Below are 19,821 nucleotides of genomic sequence, written 5' to 3'. Positions count from 1 at the left end.
TGGTTTTTAAGCATGAAAGCAGGGGGACAGCAGCAGAAAGTGAATTAGTGGTCAGATCCAACAGCACCACAGTGTTGAGTTTGACTCATCCAAAATAGAGGGAATATCAATATTCACCTCAAGTACAGCCATCTTCATGATGCCTCCCACATGGACATCTAACCAGTGGGCCTCTTGCAAGTTATTAGTGACAATGCACATATTTCCCAGAGTTCGCAAGTTTCTCAGACCCGTGCATCAATGCATGAGTATCTAATCAAGTCTGGACTTTTCTTTGCAATTTTGGGTCTTGTGGTGCTACTGACTCCATAATAACTACAAATCACAAAATGCATTTTTCAAACTTTGACTGGATGACCTACTTCCACAGGAACCTGGTAAATTTGAAAGCTCTGATTTACTTAAACAGAAACAAGTATATCTATCGATCAGGCATGGCCCGTGCCGGCCGTTATACTGGGGCGGTGACATCAGGCAGGGGAGGGTCAGGGTGGGGGGTTGTAAAATGTGGGATATGGACCATTAGAGGTAAGTACCGATACAAAAAAAAAAAATTGTTGCCCACGCTGCATCACATTTGGCGATGCAGCGTGGGCAACGAAATTCGTTTTATTTATATCGACTTGTCCAACAATTGTAGAGCAGTAACTGGTTGAAAATATATGGGAAACAGCCTTTACAATGAGGTTTTTACCTAGTTATACCTTTACCATACATTATTTACCACGCATGTTTTTAGAACGCATATGCTTTTACAATATATGCCTTTACCACGCATTTAAGGTAAGTTAGTGAGTTTGGGGTGTCTTCCCCCACACATACATTGTTTATGTATATAAATATATATATAAATAATGCCTGGTAAAGGTATACGTTGTAAAAGCATATGCAATCTAAAAAAATGCAGGGTAATAAATGCATGGTAAAGGCATGCAGAGTATTTCCCTGCATTGTTAAGTCATAGAACCAAAATATATTTATTTATTTATTTATTAATGGCATTTATAGAGCGCAAACAATTACCCTTGGGCGTCTATAGAATATCTTTTTTCAACATATTCAACACTGGTGCTTCTTAGCCAGACTTCAAAGAATCTGAAATCACTCCAAAACATAGTAGACAATTTATCAGGTGGTGCCACAACAGAAGAAATTTTGAGGTGTGAAATTTCACTAACTGGACTGAAAGACGCCCTTAAAATAGACCTACTACTAACAATATGAGTAGGCCTGATCAAAACTTCAGTTATGCTATTGTCATGTCATGTAATTTTGCAAATTTCTAGTTACAATTGTTATGCGAAATTGCCAAAATTGCACTTTTACGCCGAATGGCTTAATTATGCCATATTTGTGTTAAAATTTAACACAGCAGCATGGGAACAACGTGAACAATCAGAACTTGTGTTTTTTGTACTATTCCTTTCAGCAATTGTGCTTTTGCCATATGTTTTTTAGTACGAAATGTGTTCTGGCTTCTACAATGGAGGCAAGGACGCATTATGCAGTAAGATATGGTACCAAATGCTCGTTTTGCGTTTCACATATTTTGCATCATTTGTTGCGAAAATCAGTCAAATTAGTCAAAAGTGAAAAAGACACAAATTTGGCACACTCCGTAATATAAGATCTCAATTCTGCATGGCAATCATGATTACATGACAACCACGTGTGTTTCTGTTATATTTCTACTACTTTGAATGTCATGTAGGGTTTGGGTCATTCTGAAATGTATAATTTTGTTCAGGTGTAAAGTACATTAAGTATTCAAGACTAAAAATCGAATTCACCGATAATAGTCGTTTCCCTTTTTAAAGTGCACTTATAAATCTTCTCCAAACTCTCCTCCTAATCAAACAGTGTGCTCAAATATTGTCTTTGCTCTTGAGCGGAGGGCAGGTCTGCCCTAGGAATGAGCAAACAACAATCTTCTTTGAGTGCCGCTCGTGCTTAAACTGAGAAGCAGCACCTACGAGTCTCGTCTGCTCTGTTACCCGCATGTTCGCTTTTCTTAGAAGCGAAATGAGCCTGAAGGCCCCAGTGGAGATTCCCACTGGAGGGAGCAGCTTTGCCCGCATCTCGTTGTGCATTCTTGACAAGCACGTGCACCAGGAAGAGCTTCCTATTTTTAGTAAGGAAGGCTGCACCTGCTCACTACCGGGATGCCTCTGGGATATAGGGAGCCGATGTACCTGCCTTTTTTCACCATTTCACAGTGAATTTTGATAACATTTTTGGGAGGACGAAAAGAAAAATGCACGGGCCCAGTCAGGTCCACGCCCATCCCCCTCAACCGAGACAATACCAAATACATACCACATCTTGTGAATACACACTGGTCGTATTTATTAGAAAATACAATAAAGGAAATGATTACAGAATCACACAGGAACAACGACACCCCTTAAATCATCTAGGATCGAACTTCAATATAAATCTAAGGAAAGAAATAACCATAACAATCTATACTACTATTATAAAGAGAGAACTGTGTCCTTTGAGCCAGGTAAACTCGAAAAGTACACCACCAATCAAAACACCCAAGACATCTTTGAAAACCTCAGGGCAAGCAGAAGGCTATTAAAAATAAAAAATAAACGTTGTTTAAAAAATGTCGAAATAAAATTAAAGTAGTCCCTTGCAAGTAGCGTCGGCCGCGATGTCTGCGTGATGACATCATTTGCGTTTCCGCTGCATGGCAACACTTCCTGAAATGGCGCAGAAGATCGCGACCTGCTGGGAGGACTGCCGCGGCCCTGCTTGCTGCTGGGCGAAGTGGCGGCCTGTGCGGGAGGGGAGTCTGGAGCGGGACCGGCGGCTCAGGTAAGGATCAGGATCTCAGGGACACGGGCGGGAGGGGGCGGGGGCCTGGGGCGGGAGGGGGGCGGGAGGGGGCCGGGGGCGGGAGTGCACGCAAGCCTCAAATGCTGCCCCCAGCCCCTTTCTGCCCCAGGCAACGCTGGGGCGGGCTGCTAGTATATTTATAGAGTGCCTTGCTACCCCAAAAGCTGTGTCCCCGCACTAGAAGCACAAAAGTAGGTGTGAGTATATTGATTGGCCTAGAGATTGTAGAGCCAGGTTTTCAGTCCTCTACGAAAGACTAGTTCAGATTTTCCATATGTGGCATAACTACAATATTTACAAGAACCACAAATCACAGCATTACAGGTAGTCTGGCCATTCCCACTGCATCCAACGTTCATATGGGCAATGCCACCCATGTCCGGGAGAGCAACACCCATTAGGCTGAGAGGGCTTTAGCCCCTCCCTCACGCCTCCATCAGCCACCGTGGACAGGGCTGAGCCTGGGAGTCAGGATGACAAGTACCATCAGAGTATGGCGCTGCGCTTACTTCTCTAAAGCCTGTTTATAGCACATCAAGCCTCCATTGTCTCCCTGTTGTCGCTGCTGTGCCTGATCGTTCCTCGTTTCCTTTATCACGAAATCTGTGTTACAAAAATCACCAAAGTAATGTGTAGGGTGCACCCCTTTCAGTAGAGCACAGTCCTCCTCACTCTGAAACCCAATAATACGTAATCCATTCAAGCACCTCTGTTCATCTCCTCAGTAGCATGCATGTTGCCACAAAGTATCGTGAGTCAGAAATTTCGACAGACAAATTCTCGTGGTCAAGAATATCGAATTTAGGTAATAAATATCTATGTTAAAAATATCGAAGTGTAAAATTTCGTTTACAAAAATCTAGTTGTTAAAAATATAAATTTTGTATTCATGTTATGTATTTTAGTATATATTTTATATGTATTTGATGTATTTTTTGGTATAAGATTTGTTTGTATTTTTAATATATGTGTTACATTTTTAGTAGTTATGAATTATTTTGTATGTGATTTTTGCGTTTTCCGTTCCATAGCAGGTTGTGGGCTTATAGGGGAATAGTATGGGAAGCAATTTAATTATATTACATTTATTCAATATTTTTTATTTATTATTATTTGTTTAATTGAGATGTTAGTGTTAAATGGGTAAAGCAATTTATTATTAATTAATTAATAATTGGTTGTTAATTAATTTTAATTAGTTAATTGTTATTTAATTATGGTAATTGTGGAATTATTTTAGGCATGTGTGTGGTGTTTATAGGTGTAAAGTGTTGGAAAGGTGGGAAGTAATTAATTAATAATTAATTGTGGTAATTGTGTCATTAAGTTTAGGTGTGTGTTGTGGTGTTTATAGGTATAAAGGGTGGTAGGTATTTTCTGCTTAATTATTATATAGTGGTTAATTAATGTTTATTATTTGATATTTACTTTGTGTAATTATTTATTTCTTTGTGTGTTGTTTTTACTTTTAAAGGGATAAACATTGGGCATTAAATACATTTTTAAATATTTAATTATTAGTTGTTAATAGTAATAGTTTTTCTTTTAAAAATAATATTTAATTGTGTTTTATTACCTACTGGCGGTCGCCAGTAGGTATATATTTAGGATTTTTTCTCTATGGGATTTTTGAAAATTCTATGTCTAATAACTTTGGCGTTTGTGGACGGAATTGGCTGAAATTTTCAGGAAAATGGCACATTTTGTTTCTGAGCAGCCCTTGAAAACTTGGGGGGGGTCGTCAAGGGGGGGCTGAGAAAAAAGGGGGGTCCCAAAACGTGTTTTTAACATTGAGTTTTCCATAGGGCGGTTGGCCTCATTTTTAGCCCGAACGGCTGAATGGATTTGCACGAAACTTGGCAAAATTGTAGGGACTGGTAGCCCGATGTGCCTTTTGTAGGTCTCAATATATGTGCTACAGTGGATTTTGAGAAATTAACGTTTAAAAAAAGATATATATCTGTAACAGCGGACCTGGCAGCGTCCCAGGACGCGTACTTTTCGCGCATCGGAGCTTTGTGAAGCGAAGCTGATTGGTTCTCCGGCGTCTGTCAACATTCCAAACAGTCCGTAGCGGCCGCCATCTTGTCTCTCGGTAGGATCGAGAGACAAGAGGAGGCGAAAGCGAAGGGGCAAATGACCATAAGGGGGAATAGTAGATCCTCGCTGACCCCCTAGGTTTGATGTGGAGGTTTTAAAAGGGCCCCGCGGGGCAAAAAAAAATAATAATAATAATAATCGAACGGCTGAATGGATTTGCACGAAACTTGGCAAAATATTAGGGACTGGTAGCCTGATGTGCCTTTGCTAGGTCTCAATATATGTGCTCCAGTGGATTTTGAGAAATTAACGTTCAAAAAAAGATATATATCTGTAACAGCGCTCCGCTTCGCGTAACGGAGGTTTGCGAAGCTGATTGGTCATTCTGTCACTGGGCTATAGTTGGGCTACATCTGGCTGATATTTGGGCTACATTTGTTTTTTTGTGTGTCTGGCGGCCATCTTTGGGCTACATTGGGCTACATTGGGCTTCATTGGGCTACATTGGGCTACATTTGGGCTCCAACATATATATAGGCCAATGTAGCCCAATATATATTTTTCAAAGTTAATTTTCGTAAAAACCACTGGAGCATATATCTTGAGACATAGCAAAGGCACATCGGGCTACCAGTCCCTACAATTTTGCCAAGTTTCGTGGAAATCCATTCAGCCGTTCGAGCTAAAAGTGAGTCCAACCGCCCTATGGAAATGAAGGAAATGAATGGGTAATTTGTAATTAGCAAATAGCTAATCGCAAACTAGGAATGGTAAAGAATCGCTATTTATTCCTTAAAGTTCGCTATTTAGGAAATGCAAAAAACTTTGATGATACATATGGCGGTTCATCTCTAACAAGATAAGAAGCATAGGGATACATTTATGATGACTGGCGCATCACCAGGGATGTGTTAGTCATTCTGTGCCGCTGTTCCGTCACCTATGGTGTGCTGCATTTACAATGCGGCGCATCATGGGGCAAAAACAGCACAGATGCGTGATGTATCTGTGCCGTAAAGGTGGCGCATTGCTGGAGTTGTATCGCAAGTGTGATGAAGCTCCAGCAAGGGTCGGGGGTGCCCCTGTCGCAGGGTTTCTGTTCTCACACAGAACTGTGGACAGAGGATTGGAACCTCGGCGAATTAGGGTGTCTCAAAACTCACGTTAGTAATCAAAAACTCCTTAGCAAGCTAGGTACAGTGTCACATTGGATATAACAAACTCTCAATGTTTAGACAATCCAGAATATGAACTTATAGTACCTCAGGATACGTGGAACTCATGAACAGTCGGTCGTTATATATTTCTTAGAAACCAGAACATGGAGTTAAGAAGAACACATGTGTATTTGAAATGTTTATTTACTAATGCCGTCTTCTCAGGCGTAGTATCTTAGATAATACAAGTACACATATTATCAGTAGCAAAATTACCAGCATAGTTACTAGTACATAAAAAGCGAATGGTGATAGTATGTTAACATGCTGTAAATGAATAAGAGTTAGCAACACTTATAAGCAGCCGCGGGCCGTGGAGGGAGTTACGGTGGGGCAGGGAGGGGCAAGGTAGAGAGGGCTCCACCCTGCTTCTCTCCCTCCCCGCCTCCCTGCCTCACCGTAACTCCCTCCACGGCCCGCGGCTGCTTATATCTCACCCTCCCTAATACACATATTATATTATTTGCTAAGAAGGTCTCTTTGTGTTGGTTTAGGGCGTGCCCATACTTTAGTGTCTTAGATTTGAAGGAATCACATCAGCATACACCAGCTCTCTCTTCATGTGAACCGCATCAACTGTTGTGTATGTGTGTTCGGCAAAGCAATATAAAACCCGCCTCATGCCCAGAATTGGCAGAAGTTGCACTTATGTTATGAGTATGAAGTCGTGGAGATCAGACCTCATAACAATTCTGTATCGTGTTGTTCTTGAAACTTTAGCACTCGCTGTACAGATATAGTTTAACAAGCAAAGCAGATAGTAGAGCAATAACATATTATTCTCATGTAAACCACGATGAACTACTAGGTGGAAAGCTAAAGCAACAACTAAGTGTCGTGTGCAGAAGTTGCAAAAAAGGAAAAATGGCGTTTAAACCGGTAATGAGCCCATGCTAACTTAACACGGTGTAAAGATATCCAGGACCTAGATGACACCTCCCCATGATCCGGAAACGAACTGAATAAGATAATAGAAGTGCCATCTCATGAGAGCAGATTGCAAGTTTATATGTGGACGGTCCGCAAGGTAAAGCATTAAAAACTAGAAAATTTTAATGCTAAAGAAAAATAAAACAGCCAAGTACTTTATCGAGTCTTAAGCCAATAGGCAAGGTAAATAATAAAAACTTGACAAATAAGTCAATGAATTGTCAATGAAATGCTAGTACTCAGCATATCAAACATGAAAAAGGTCTATGACATAACTGTGTATGCAAAATAAGCTGCAACAGCCTCCAATAGGAAGTCACCGTCTTCATCCGAAAACAGTTCAGCCATCCAATTTAAAAGCGGAAAAGAACATACGTGCTCTCCCAGCACCGGATCCTCTATCACCATCAGAGGACAGCTCGGTGGGTTTTCAAGAAAGCTCTGTTCCAAGAAAGACTGTGCTGCCGCCAGTAAATTCCAGGGACCAAGTAGTCCATGCATCAATGCCACAGCCATAATCCTTTCGCCAGGACAAACCAACTCGTGAGTAATGATAGGAGTCATCAGCTGATTAAAGTCGACGTCAGGAGAAACCGGTCCGCAGAGACACAAATCAATGGCCCAATCGAAATCACAGGTCAGGCAGTGAAATACAGGCTGGACACAGGTGAAGTAGGAGAATCGAAAAGATAATCCATATGCCGTGCTTAATATCGCCAACGGCATTGTGCCATAATATTCTAGCATGCGATTGCGGAACAGTGTCAGCAGCTGCAGGGTGGGAGGTTGCATAGGAGGGACATCCATATTTAAAAATGTAAAAAAGCACAAGAGCGTCCGCTGGTAATGCAAGTAAAAATGCCAATCCACGAACCAGAGTGGAGAAAATAGAATGAAAGGAAGCAGGGATGACTCCAAAGATTTTCTCAAATGAAGTCACGAGACCACTGGTAACAACTTTAAAAAAGTGCGCCAGGGCCTTTGTGGAGGATGCGTTAAAGATAGTCGGAAACATCTTGCTGAAATTGAAAGGCCAATCTGAATTGAAAAGGGTCTGCACCTCTGTACGGGTGTTCGCTATGTGAAGCACGAAAGTTTCACGGGCCGAACTCAAGGCCACCTCTCTCTGAGACAAAAGAGCTCTTATTCTTGCCATGCCGTTGAAATCTGTCCCAAGGTTGGTATTTGTGGCCAGATTGAAAACTCCCTATGTTCATGTGTGGGAGGAAATAGAACATTTCTGCAGCAAATAACCCGTTCACTTACTGTTACGATAAAAGGAATACTTTTAATTAGCTCAGAACAATCTTCATTATTGAGCATCAAATAACTACCATTTTCCAACAACTTGAACGTGGGGATGATAGCAGGAACTGGCGTGCCTTGCAACACGCAAGCCATATTTGGTCGGTGTTTGTTGCATGAACCGTGTAACTGTATGTGCCTACACATTAGTGAATGATCTGGCGTCTCAGTGCATTCCTCTCCATTCAGATAAACTTCTTGATCATCTTTGAAACATCTGTATGTGTATGGAAGCGACCAGAGCTCATGAAGAAAAGCACTACCTAAAGGTTCATAACGACCTATTGGTATATATTTCATACAATTTGAAAACTTATATAAAGGAAAAGGCAGCGTTATTAAACCGTGGATAAGGCACGTTGCCAAAAAACCCGCAATCCTCTGCTGATGATGTCACTGAGCATGTCATGAATGATGTAATATGTGACATCATCAGCAGTGGATTACGGGTAATAGTATCTCTAGTTTACTCCCCTATAGCCGTCTTTCTTTTAACATAAGTGTCTGTTTCCTTCCCTTATACTTACTGTTTTTGGTTCGCTTCCGGTTCGCGTACCGGCGAGCGAACTGGGAAGCGAACTAAGAGAAATAGAGGTTGGCACAGTTCCAAATATTGTACCAATTTTTTAATAACGGGGAGGTAGTTCTGAAAAGAACTTTTTTTTAATTGTTTTTGTTGTTTTATATTTTTTTTATTATTTTTCGGAACATTTTTTTACTTTTTTTGAATTTTTCTGAACAGTTTTATATTTTTTGGGGTTTTTCTTGGAGGGGGCAATGAAAACGATTCATTGTAAAGGGCTCAACAGGAGCAACAAAACAAAAAAAGAAGTATTTATTATTTTGGGCGTTTCGTACAAACTTGCATATGATAGTCAATAGCTCTGTTGATCAGAGTGATGCTTTTTTCTCCGTAGGAAATGAATCCATCGCAAAATACGCAGATGTGTTTTACATCACCAAATCTCATTTGTATATTTGGCACCATCTCCCTGCCCTCTGGTCCCGTTACTTCCGGTACAACAGATCTTCTGGCCATAATAGGGAGATTATCTAGGTCGTTCCGAAACTGTGCAGCACTGTAGTTGTTAGGATGCCACCTAGTCATATGGCGAGGCATTGTGTAGTTTCCGAAACTGTATTTTTTGTCGGTCCCTCTGGACAGTCTATCTTGACATATAAGGCAAGTTACGTATCTTGCATTTACTTTTTTCTGACCTTTGGGAATTTAAAAAAATTGCCAAATGAAGTTTTCTTTCCGGTGAGACGTCCTGGGCTGCTCAGGTAAAAACTGCCTCTCTTCGTGCTCGTCGTCCTGTTCCTCTTCTTCCTCTTCTTGTTGAATTATAACTTGAGCAGGTGGTCCACTCTTCCTTGGATGTGGTGGAGGTGGTGGGGAAGCACCAGCTGAAGCTACTAAAGAAGCCATTGCTCAGTGATCACAAAGGGTCTTTCTCTCACAATGATGAAAGTCAGAGTGAGGAAAGAAGGAGGGATTTTCATCATTTGGGAAAAACAAGAGTTCTCAACCAATCAAAAGTGTTCATTTTAGATTATATGACCTAGTCTTACATCATTAGGAAACCAAAAGTGAAATGAACCAATGAAAAGTGTTATTACCAAGTCACATGACTTGCTGTGTTTACGTTAAGCGCTTTGCAGGGCCTCCCGGTTTGCTTCCAGAAACCTGCGCTTTGCGACTCGCTTCGCGTACCAGTTCGCTAACGTAGCATGTCATATGACGTATCACGCGACAACGTGAAACGTCATGCGGACGGGAGGCGTCACAATGTTGTTTTCTAACGCGGCACTTGCGGTAAAGAAACGTTTACCGGCTCGCGGTCTATTTCGCGGCATCAAGGTCAGCTAACGGGAAGCTTCCCGATTCGCGAAGCGGGAACGAAGAAAAAAAAATATTAAAAAAAAAAATTATTCATAAACATATAAAATATATTTTTGGATTTAAAGAAGAATACATTTTACAGCTACAGATATTAGCTGTTAAAAAACCAATGAAATTCACAGAAAAAACCATAGGTTATAGACCATATATAGTTAGGAATTAGCATTTACAAAACCTTGAAAATTCACTGAAAAAACCATAGGTTATAGACCATATATAGTTAGGAATTAGCATTTAGAAAACCTTATTTTACTCACACAAAACCATTGAAATTCCATATATAGTTAGTTGCACTAACTATATATCGCGCACCCGCAATCCACTGCTGATGATGTCACATATTACATCATTCATGACATGGTCAGTGACATCACTGATGACATCACTGATGACATCTCAAATGACATCACTGACGACATCACTGATGACATCTCAAATGACATCACTGATGACATCATGACACACCAATACCAGTTACTACATACGCACTCACTGATTCCTACGTCTACACACACATTCACTCATTCACCCATACAATCACTCATACATACAGTCACTCATTATTACAACACTATCATATGCACTCATACACCTATGCAGACAGTCACACACTGCCACTCATCCATGGAGTTACTCACACACCAAGTCAGTCCTGTAAAGAATCAATCACACTTCCATTTCTTCATCTATACAGTTAAACACAGAACACTATACTTCAGTGACATCACTGATGACATCACTAATGACATCTGAAATGACATCACTGATGACATCTCAAATGACATCACTGATGACATCATGACACACCAATACCAGTTACTACATACGCACTCACTGATTCCTACGTCTACACACACATTCACTCATTCACCCATACAATTACTCATACATACAGTCAGTTATTATTAGAACACTATCATATGCACTCATACACCTAGTCAGTCCTGTGAAGAATCAATCACACTTCGATTTCCTCATCTATAGTTAAACACAGAACACCATACTTTTCACACATATACTAACACATACTTACTCTCTTATACAATCACTGATACAAGTACACATTGATATGCACAGAGTCACACACCTCCCAGCCAGCCACACACACACTCAGTCTTCCATACATCCACTCATTCTTCAATATGTAAAACGTATTTAAACTTTACAAAAACACACAGACACTAGATGATGTCATCAGTGATGTCATTTGAGATGTCATCAGTGATGTCATCAGTGATGTCACTGACCATGTCATGAATGATGTAATATGTGACATCATCAGCAGTGGATTGCGGGTGCGCGATATATAGTTAGTGCAACTAACTATATATGGAATTTCAATGGTTTTGTGTGAGTAAAATAAGGTTTTCTAAATGCTAATTCCTAACTATATATGGTCTATAACCTATGGTTTTTTCAGTGAATTTTCAAGGTTTTGTAAATGCTAATTCCTAACTATATATGGTCTATAACCTATGGTTTTTTCTGTGAATTATTTTATAGATTAATTTAGGTGTGTATTGTGGATATAGTGTTAATGCATGTGTACTCAATGAATGTTTATTTGGTTTTTTATGAACAAGAATTTATACATTGATTATTAATTGTGCTAATGATGGAAATCCATGTAATTAAAATGTTGAAGAGTTTTGTTATTGGCATTGTGTGTTATAGGGTAGTAAATACAATAAATTCATTTATGTTTTAATACATTTTTCCGCATGTTAATATTTGGTACTTTAAAAACATTATTATTTATAAATGTATTTAATAATTTATTTTATATATTATGTGTAGGTTTTTGTTATATGTAATTAATATTATATTATGTGTTCTTTTTATATGTTTAATATATGTAATTTTATATATTTAAAATATTGTTTATTTATTGTTATGATTTTTAAGTTTTTTTCACAATTGTTTAAGTGTTATTAGTAATTATTTTTCTCTGCTATCCAATACTTTCCCTAATGTTGTAATCACTGGAGTGGGAATAGTAATTTTTATCTCTCAGCTATTCATCACATTCCCTACTGTTGCACTCCTTGGAGTGGGAATAGTAATTTTTACCCCTCCACTATCCAACATTTTCCATACTGTTGCATGCACAGGAGTTGGAATAGTAAATTTAATTCCTCTGCTATCCAACACTTACCCTACTTTTGCACTCACTGGAGTGGGAATAATAATTTTTGCCCCTCCGCTATCCAACGCTTTCTCCACTGTTGCACTCTTTGGAGTGGAAATAGTAATTTTTACCTCTATGCTATCCAACACTTTCCCTACTGTTGCACTCACTGGAGTTGGAATAGTACATTTAATTATTCCGCTATCCAACACTTTCTCTACTGTTGCACTTATTTTATTGGGAAATGTAAGTTATTTTTTTTAATAGTTTAATTTTTTTATTTATTATAGAATTTTTTTATTTAAAATTATTGATATATATATATATATATATATATATATATATATATATAATATATATTTTTATATATAATTTAAAAGTTTAAAAATTAAATAAAGATAATAGGTAATACATTATTTTAAAGTAAATATATGTATATCTATACTTTTTGTTTGTGTGTTTATATTTTTTAAATTAACTTTATTTGTTATATTGAGTAAAAATGTATATTAAATGTAATTTATTTTGTTAAAAATATTATTAATATTTAATATATTTTCTATATATTATTTTATTTTATATATATTTTTACATCAATATTTTTAAATCAATATTTTTTACATGTATATTTTTCACCTCAATATATTTGATTCGATATTTTTGTACTTACCTGTTAAGGTATTGGAGTCCATATTTTTGCAGTCAATATTTTTTCCCTGATATTTAGACCATTGATGTTTGTTACATAGATATTCTATCAGTGAACCGCCACAATGCCCCTACTGTTATTTGATTATCTTTTTAATTTATCTCTAAAAATTCAATCAATCAATCAGTAATTATATAAAGTGTGACTACTCACCCGTGTGGCTCTCAAGGTGCTGAGTTGGGGGGTGTGTGGGTGGGGGGGGTGTGGTTCAGTCGAATAGCCCGGTCCTGAGGTCCTTCCTTAATTGTGGCAGTGATGGTGAGTGCCTGAGGTGCAGAGGCCGGGAGCTCCAAGTCTTCGTAGTGAGGCAGAAGGAGGATCTTCCTCCAGCCGTGGTCTTGCAGATCTGTGGGATGGTGGCCAGGGCCAGCTGGGCAAGAGTGTAGAAGGAGAGGCGGTAGATGAGGTATGCACATCCAGTGTTGAGGAGGGCTTTGTAAGCATGTGTGAGAATCTTGAAGGTGATTCTTTGGTTGACATGTAGCCAGTGAAGGTCTCTCAGGTGGTCGGTGATGTGGTTGCAGCGTGGGATGTTCATGATGAGTCAGGCAGAGGTGTCCTACAGTTTCTTTGGGGTGTTTCTGGGTGGTGCCGGCGTAAAATGTGTTACAACAGTTGAGTCTGCTGCTGACAAGCGCATGGATGACCGTTTTCCTGGACTCGGTGGGGATCCACTTGAAGATCTTGCAATGGAGGTGGAGCGCGTGGAAGCAGGAGGATCAAATGGCATTGATTTGGCGGTTCATTGAGAGCAAGGAGTCCAGGACGATGCCAAGGTTTCGTGCATGGTACTTGGGAGTGGGGGATTCCAACTGCTGTGGGCCACCAAGAGTAATCCCAGGCAGAGTGGGAGGAGCCCAGGATGGGGGCTTCGGTCTTGTCTGAGTTAAGCTTGAGGCAGCTGTCCTTCATCTAGGTGGCGACTGCCTTCATCCCTTTGTGGAAGTTGCTCTTGGTGGCTGTGGGTTTGTCTGTGAAGGAGAAAATCAGCAGGGAGTCATTGGCGTAGGCAACAATGTTGAGTTTATGGCTTCTGACGATGGCTGCAGGCGGGGCCATGTAGTTTTAAAGAGGGTAGGGCTCAGGGAGGATCCCTGACTCACTCTGCAGCTGATCTCTGTAGGTTCCGAGTTGAATGGTGGAAGTCTGACTCTCTGCTTTTGGCCGGTGAGGAAGGAGCGGATCCATTCTTGGGCTTTGTCATGGATAGCGGCGTCGTGGAGTCTTGCGCGGAGGGTGTGGTGGGAGATGGAGTTGAAGGCAGCTGAGAGTTACAGGACAATGAGGGCAGCAGTTTTACCTCGGTCGAGGAGGATGCGGATGTCGTGTGTAGCAGTGAGGAGAGTGGTCTCGGTGCTGTGGTTGCTTCTGAAGCCTGATTGGGAGAGGTCCGGGATGTTGTGTGTTTCTATGAACTCACAGAGTTGGGCATTGATGACTTTCTCGATGACTTTGGCTGGGTAGGGGAGCAGAAAGATTTAGTTCTTGTGGTCTGTTGAGTCAGCAGATGGTTTCTTCAGCAGGGGTTGATCTCTGCATGATTCCAGTCTTCTGGGAAGATTGCGCACTCGATGGAGCAGTTCATGTTGTGGTAGAGTGCAGGTACGATGGAGGTGCCAGCTCTGTTGAAGATGGGGTAAGGGCACAGATCTGAGGGGGCTCCTGGGTGGATGCTTTTCATGATCCGAGGGTGAAATGTATGGAAAAACTTTCCTGAATGCACAAGGCTAAACCTAAAAAACAATAATGTACAAGAGTCGAACCACTAACCTTGGTTTCCGGTAGTAGTGTGCAACTCACCATAAAGCGCCTTAATGCTTCTTCATGGGTAGTTAGTGCTATATAAATGAAATTACAATACATTTGTTACTTCAAAAAAGGTGTTAATAAAAGGTAGTTTAACAATGGCTACAGGGTACAATACGAGAAGAAAACGTTTAAAAAGTACATTTTAAAGTGATTTTTTAATTTTAAAAACATAGCACTATGCTATCCATAACTTTTCCTAAATAATGTGTGAAAGCATATTATATGTTCTGAGTAATCAACTATGGTGTACAGCTGCCTTATTGCACTACCAGGAATAGACATAAAAAGTCCCAATATTGCAGTGGGAAGCTACAAATATGGCCCTTTTGAGGAGTCCACAGCTGCAAAACATTTTGCCTGTGGCACCAACAGGCCTTGCACCATGCCTGTCTCTTAATAGAAACTAAAGTTAAGTAGTGAGTAGTATTTATTTATTTATTTATTTCAGTATCTTGGTATAGCTCATTACTCACTCATGAAGGAGTATCTCTGCTCTGTGCTGATCAGGCAAGCAAGAACATTCAAAAAAAGCCAGGTTTTTAGCATATTTTTGAAGTTTATAAAGTCTGAGCAGGGACGAAGATGAAGAGGGAGCTTATTCCAGTGATATGGGGCAGTATATGAAAACAATATGCCCCCAAAACTCAAGGTGCTGATATGTGGGGTCTGCAAATGTGCTTTGTATAATACGAATATGTTCAGTCTTAAAATGCGTCCCATGGTTAGAATGAATCTTCCTTAGTTTTTCTGATTTACACTCATTACAATAAATGTACATTTGCTTAGGCTCAGTTCCTAGGTGCCAGATAATTGCATTTCCTACCAGTTTCTTTATGAAATGCCATATCATGTACACTGGATAATAACCACACCTCTCACTCCTTGTAGTACAACCTTTAGGTTTGCCTACTACTGATACAGTCTTCGCAAGTACTCTGAAGCTTTGAGGCATACACAGTCTTTTCACATTAATAGGTACACATTGTTTTCTGAGCACAACTTCCTTTTTACGATGAGTTCTTTGTTGTTACACCACAACAATTTTTCTTGATACAAGGTTTAGTGCACTCACCTTATTGTCCTTTTGGTTTTCTCTCTAGATCACAATAATATGTATTACTGGCTCGAGATTTAATCTTGCCTTTCTTGTTTTTCAGATCATCTAGAGCACCAGGAACCACTGGCGTAACGAAAATTGAGGGGGCCTCCCTGCAAGGTATGTAGAGGGGCCCCCTCCGGGCTCAATTAGGAGCTCTCCGGACAGATTGCAGTGCCGAGGGGGCCCCCTGGAGCTTTGCCCCCCCCCGCACCGCAGGGGCTGTGGGGACCTGTGTTACGCCCCTGCCAGGAACTTGAAGGGGATACCAGGGATGACGACTCTACAGAGCAAAGCCAGCGGGAACCAGACTTTAGCGTTGCGAGCAACAGGTAAGCAGATTCAGGGTCAGGAGTTTTTTTGTCCTTCACGGTCAAAGCCAAGAAAGGTTTCACAGGCCTGGGAATGGTATTTACATTGCAGTGCCCAAGATGGCCACTGTTCCAAAACATGAAGTCCTTGATATACCAGGATAAGTAGTGCTAGAGATATAAGCTACAAAGCTCCGGAGGATGATCATGGATACTACTGGCCAAACAAGGCCCCAGTGATGATAATGAATAATATTTAAACTAACAATGGTGCAATGTGTGGAGAACATACCTCAAAACTGGACTGGTGCACATGGACAAAACCATATGTCCGAATGTTCTCAGACACAGACAAGTGCATTTTCATCTACTTCTACTAGTGGAAAAATAACTGGAGTGACTATAAGAAATGAGTCTACAAGAAATTGTCCTTTCCCACTACATGTGTATTTCTCAATGTCATCACCATGAAGCTAAGGCAGCCGGGAGCCATTAAACTGTGTATTGACATGCCACTAACTAATAATGCCATACGGCGTGAGCGACACATCATGCCCACCACAGAAGGCACCTTTACGAACCTTATCGGGCACAACAGCTTTTAAAGATGGCTCTCAATGCTGGCTACCATCAGGTAATGCAGGTAAGGCTAACAGGTGTATAACGACATTTGTGAACCACGTGGGGTTAAGAAAATGCAAGCACTCCAACTCTGACATTTCCAGAGGGTAATGGGCCAAGACCCGACCCTGAATAGGACGAAAAAACCTGCTGCCTTCCCCTCAAATGCCATGGAAGGGAGGAGATTCCTTGGCATAGTCACCTACTGCTGAAGGTTTGATCTAATTTACCCACCTTTTCAGAACTCCTAAGAGTGCTGATAAAGGTAATAATGAAACACTCAAGCAGATAAGGCATTCAGCAATATCTAGAAAGCACTCCTCCACAACACCACAATGACCTACTTTGACCCGCGAAAAACACAGAGCTCATTTTAGACACAGGCCCTATAGGGTTAGATGCTGTCCTCGTCCAGGAACGGGGAGTTCACAGGCAGGACTTTAACTGATACAAAAACAAGGTATGCTTAAATCGAGCAAGAAGCCCTCAACTTCAACCGAAAATAGCACCACTTCTACCTATACCTTTATGGGTGGAATTCAGAGCCATCACCGACCACAAGCCTTTTGTCCTCTCATTCACTGGCACATCTCAACACCCTCTCATTCTGAGGATTGAGAGTTGGGTGGTCTAACTCCAACAATACACTTTCATGGTTGTCTACAAGCTGAGGTAAGCAACCCTGTGGATTATCTATCGAGACACCCTCATAAACCCCAAGGAGGCCTAAATGCACCAAGTGACAACACTGAGGACTACATCCGCTTGTCCTAAAGCTATGAAACCTACGTTGATTATGATAGTCTTAGGGGAAGACTACATATACAAAAATATTTGACCGTGATGCAACAACTTAACTGGAAAGACTTCTTGCTGGTTTCTTCAATAGGACCAAACGGATCAGCCACAGCCGGTAGTAGGTGTAACTGCAGGGCAGTGAAGTGGGGAGGGGAGGGGCAGGGTGGGGGGTAGTATTGTATGGATTACGGACTTTAACAGGTAAGTAAACATATAAATAAATAAAACAAATTTCGTTTCGCGCACTGCATCGCATTTGCTGATGCAGGGCACACAACGAAATTCATTTTATTTATTTATATGTTTACTTACCTGTTAAAGTCCGTAATCCATACATTACTACCCCCCACTCTGCCCCTCCCCCTTCCCACGTCACCGCCCTGCAGTTACACCTACTACCGGCCGCGGCTGAAATGGATAGGCTAATACACTCACAACTTTGGAGAATACGAGAGGAATTAAACACCACTGGAGGAGGACTCATCCTGCAAGGCAAAGAAGTGTGGTACCCCATGCACTCCAAAAATAGCTACAATTAGTGCACTAATGACACCAGGAAGTAGCCAAAATAAAATCATGGGTCAGGGAAAAGTTGTGGTTTCCTGGTTTCCTGGGCGGGATAAACCTCTGGATGTAATAGAGAAAACGGCCAGACATGCCGGCAAACCAGGGGAGTGGGGCTCTTAGCCCCTGTTGTGATAGAAATACTCTGTAAACCCCTGTAGAAAATGGTTAGAATGGACTTCTGCAGTTTTTCTGTTGGCATAATGATGCTGGGGATGATTGACAGATACTCCAAGTTTCAGATAGTTGAACTGATAATGTTGACAGCTTTTCATAAGATCCACACTTTGATGGAGAACATGTTTGCCATATCTGGTCTGCCAAAAGAGGTCAGAACGGACAAAAGGCCTAAGTTTCAAGAAGCAGAATTCAGTGAGTACCTGGACTACCAGAGAATTAAACATCAGAAGATAATGCCACAGTGGACACAGGCCAATGAAGACGTGGAGTGTTGCATGTGTACCCTCAACAAGGCCCTTTGTGTTGGAGTAGATCAAGGTGAGGACCTAGCGTGCAGTCTCCATCAATTATTAAGAAATATATTGTAGCACACCTCACAGTACCACCGAATGCTTCCCATGGCACTCCTGTATGTAAGACTTATGCATGGCAGTATCCCAGTCTGACTCAACTGGCGCCCTGCTACCTCAGACATTACAAATACACAACAATGGAGGAAGAGGACCAACAACTATGCGAGCCATACTGAAGGGGTTTTGACTCCCTGATTAGCCACATTAACAGAAATTTGCATCACAGCTGGAAATTTCAGACTCCATTTGAAAGGGGTCCATGGACAATGTTGGGAGTTAATGGCATCATGGTATTATAGTATCAGCTCACTGAAGAGGGGAGGTAGTGACTCGCAATGTCTCATGGTTATTAATAATACCACCTAGGAAGAACAGGGGGAATATTGATGATGATGAGACACCAGATACCCTTAAAGCCTGACCACTGACAGGAGTATGATCCAAGACCTCTATATTTTATAATGACTCAATTAATCAGTAGCTTTTTGGAATCAACAAAGTTAGGAGCATGTTATTCAAGATCCGCTCTATTCAAATAAATGTTTCTCATTTTTCATAACAACAAGTTGTAGAAGCAAGGGCAGCAGCAACACAAAATATCTAGCCTTGAGAAATATTTAATAAACCAAGGTCCACATATTAATCATTTCATACATTGATTTGAATTATATATCAAAAAGTTACCCCAATGGAGTGTGCAAATAGAAACAGAAGTAGAAACAGTGTGTGCAATTTAAGAGGGAAAGGAATTCACAGAAAAATATTGTAAATATATTCATTGATGATTGACTAAACAACAGGCGACAAATCAATTGACCATGCTGTTCAACCTGGCCAAGATGAAACACCATTTCTTTGCAAATATTAATAAATGTTCATGACTCCTCAGTGTCAAAAATATCCGCATATCAATATACAGGAACACAAAAAAGAGGTCCAGGTTTTTATAATTAGATACGTCGACGTTTCGACTCGTCTTTAGGGCCTGACGGTTATTTGAGCCTGAGCCATGC

The sequence above is a fragment of the Lissotriton helveticus genome, chromosome 8 (assembly GCF_964261635.1).
Source record: "Lissotriton helveticus chromosome 8, aLisHel1.1, whole genome shotgun sequence".
Lineage (NCBI taxonomy): Eukaryota > Metazoa > Chordata > Amphibia > Caudata > Salamandridae > Lissotriton > Lissotriton helveticus.
This window is presented reverse-complemented; position numbering follows the sequence as displayed.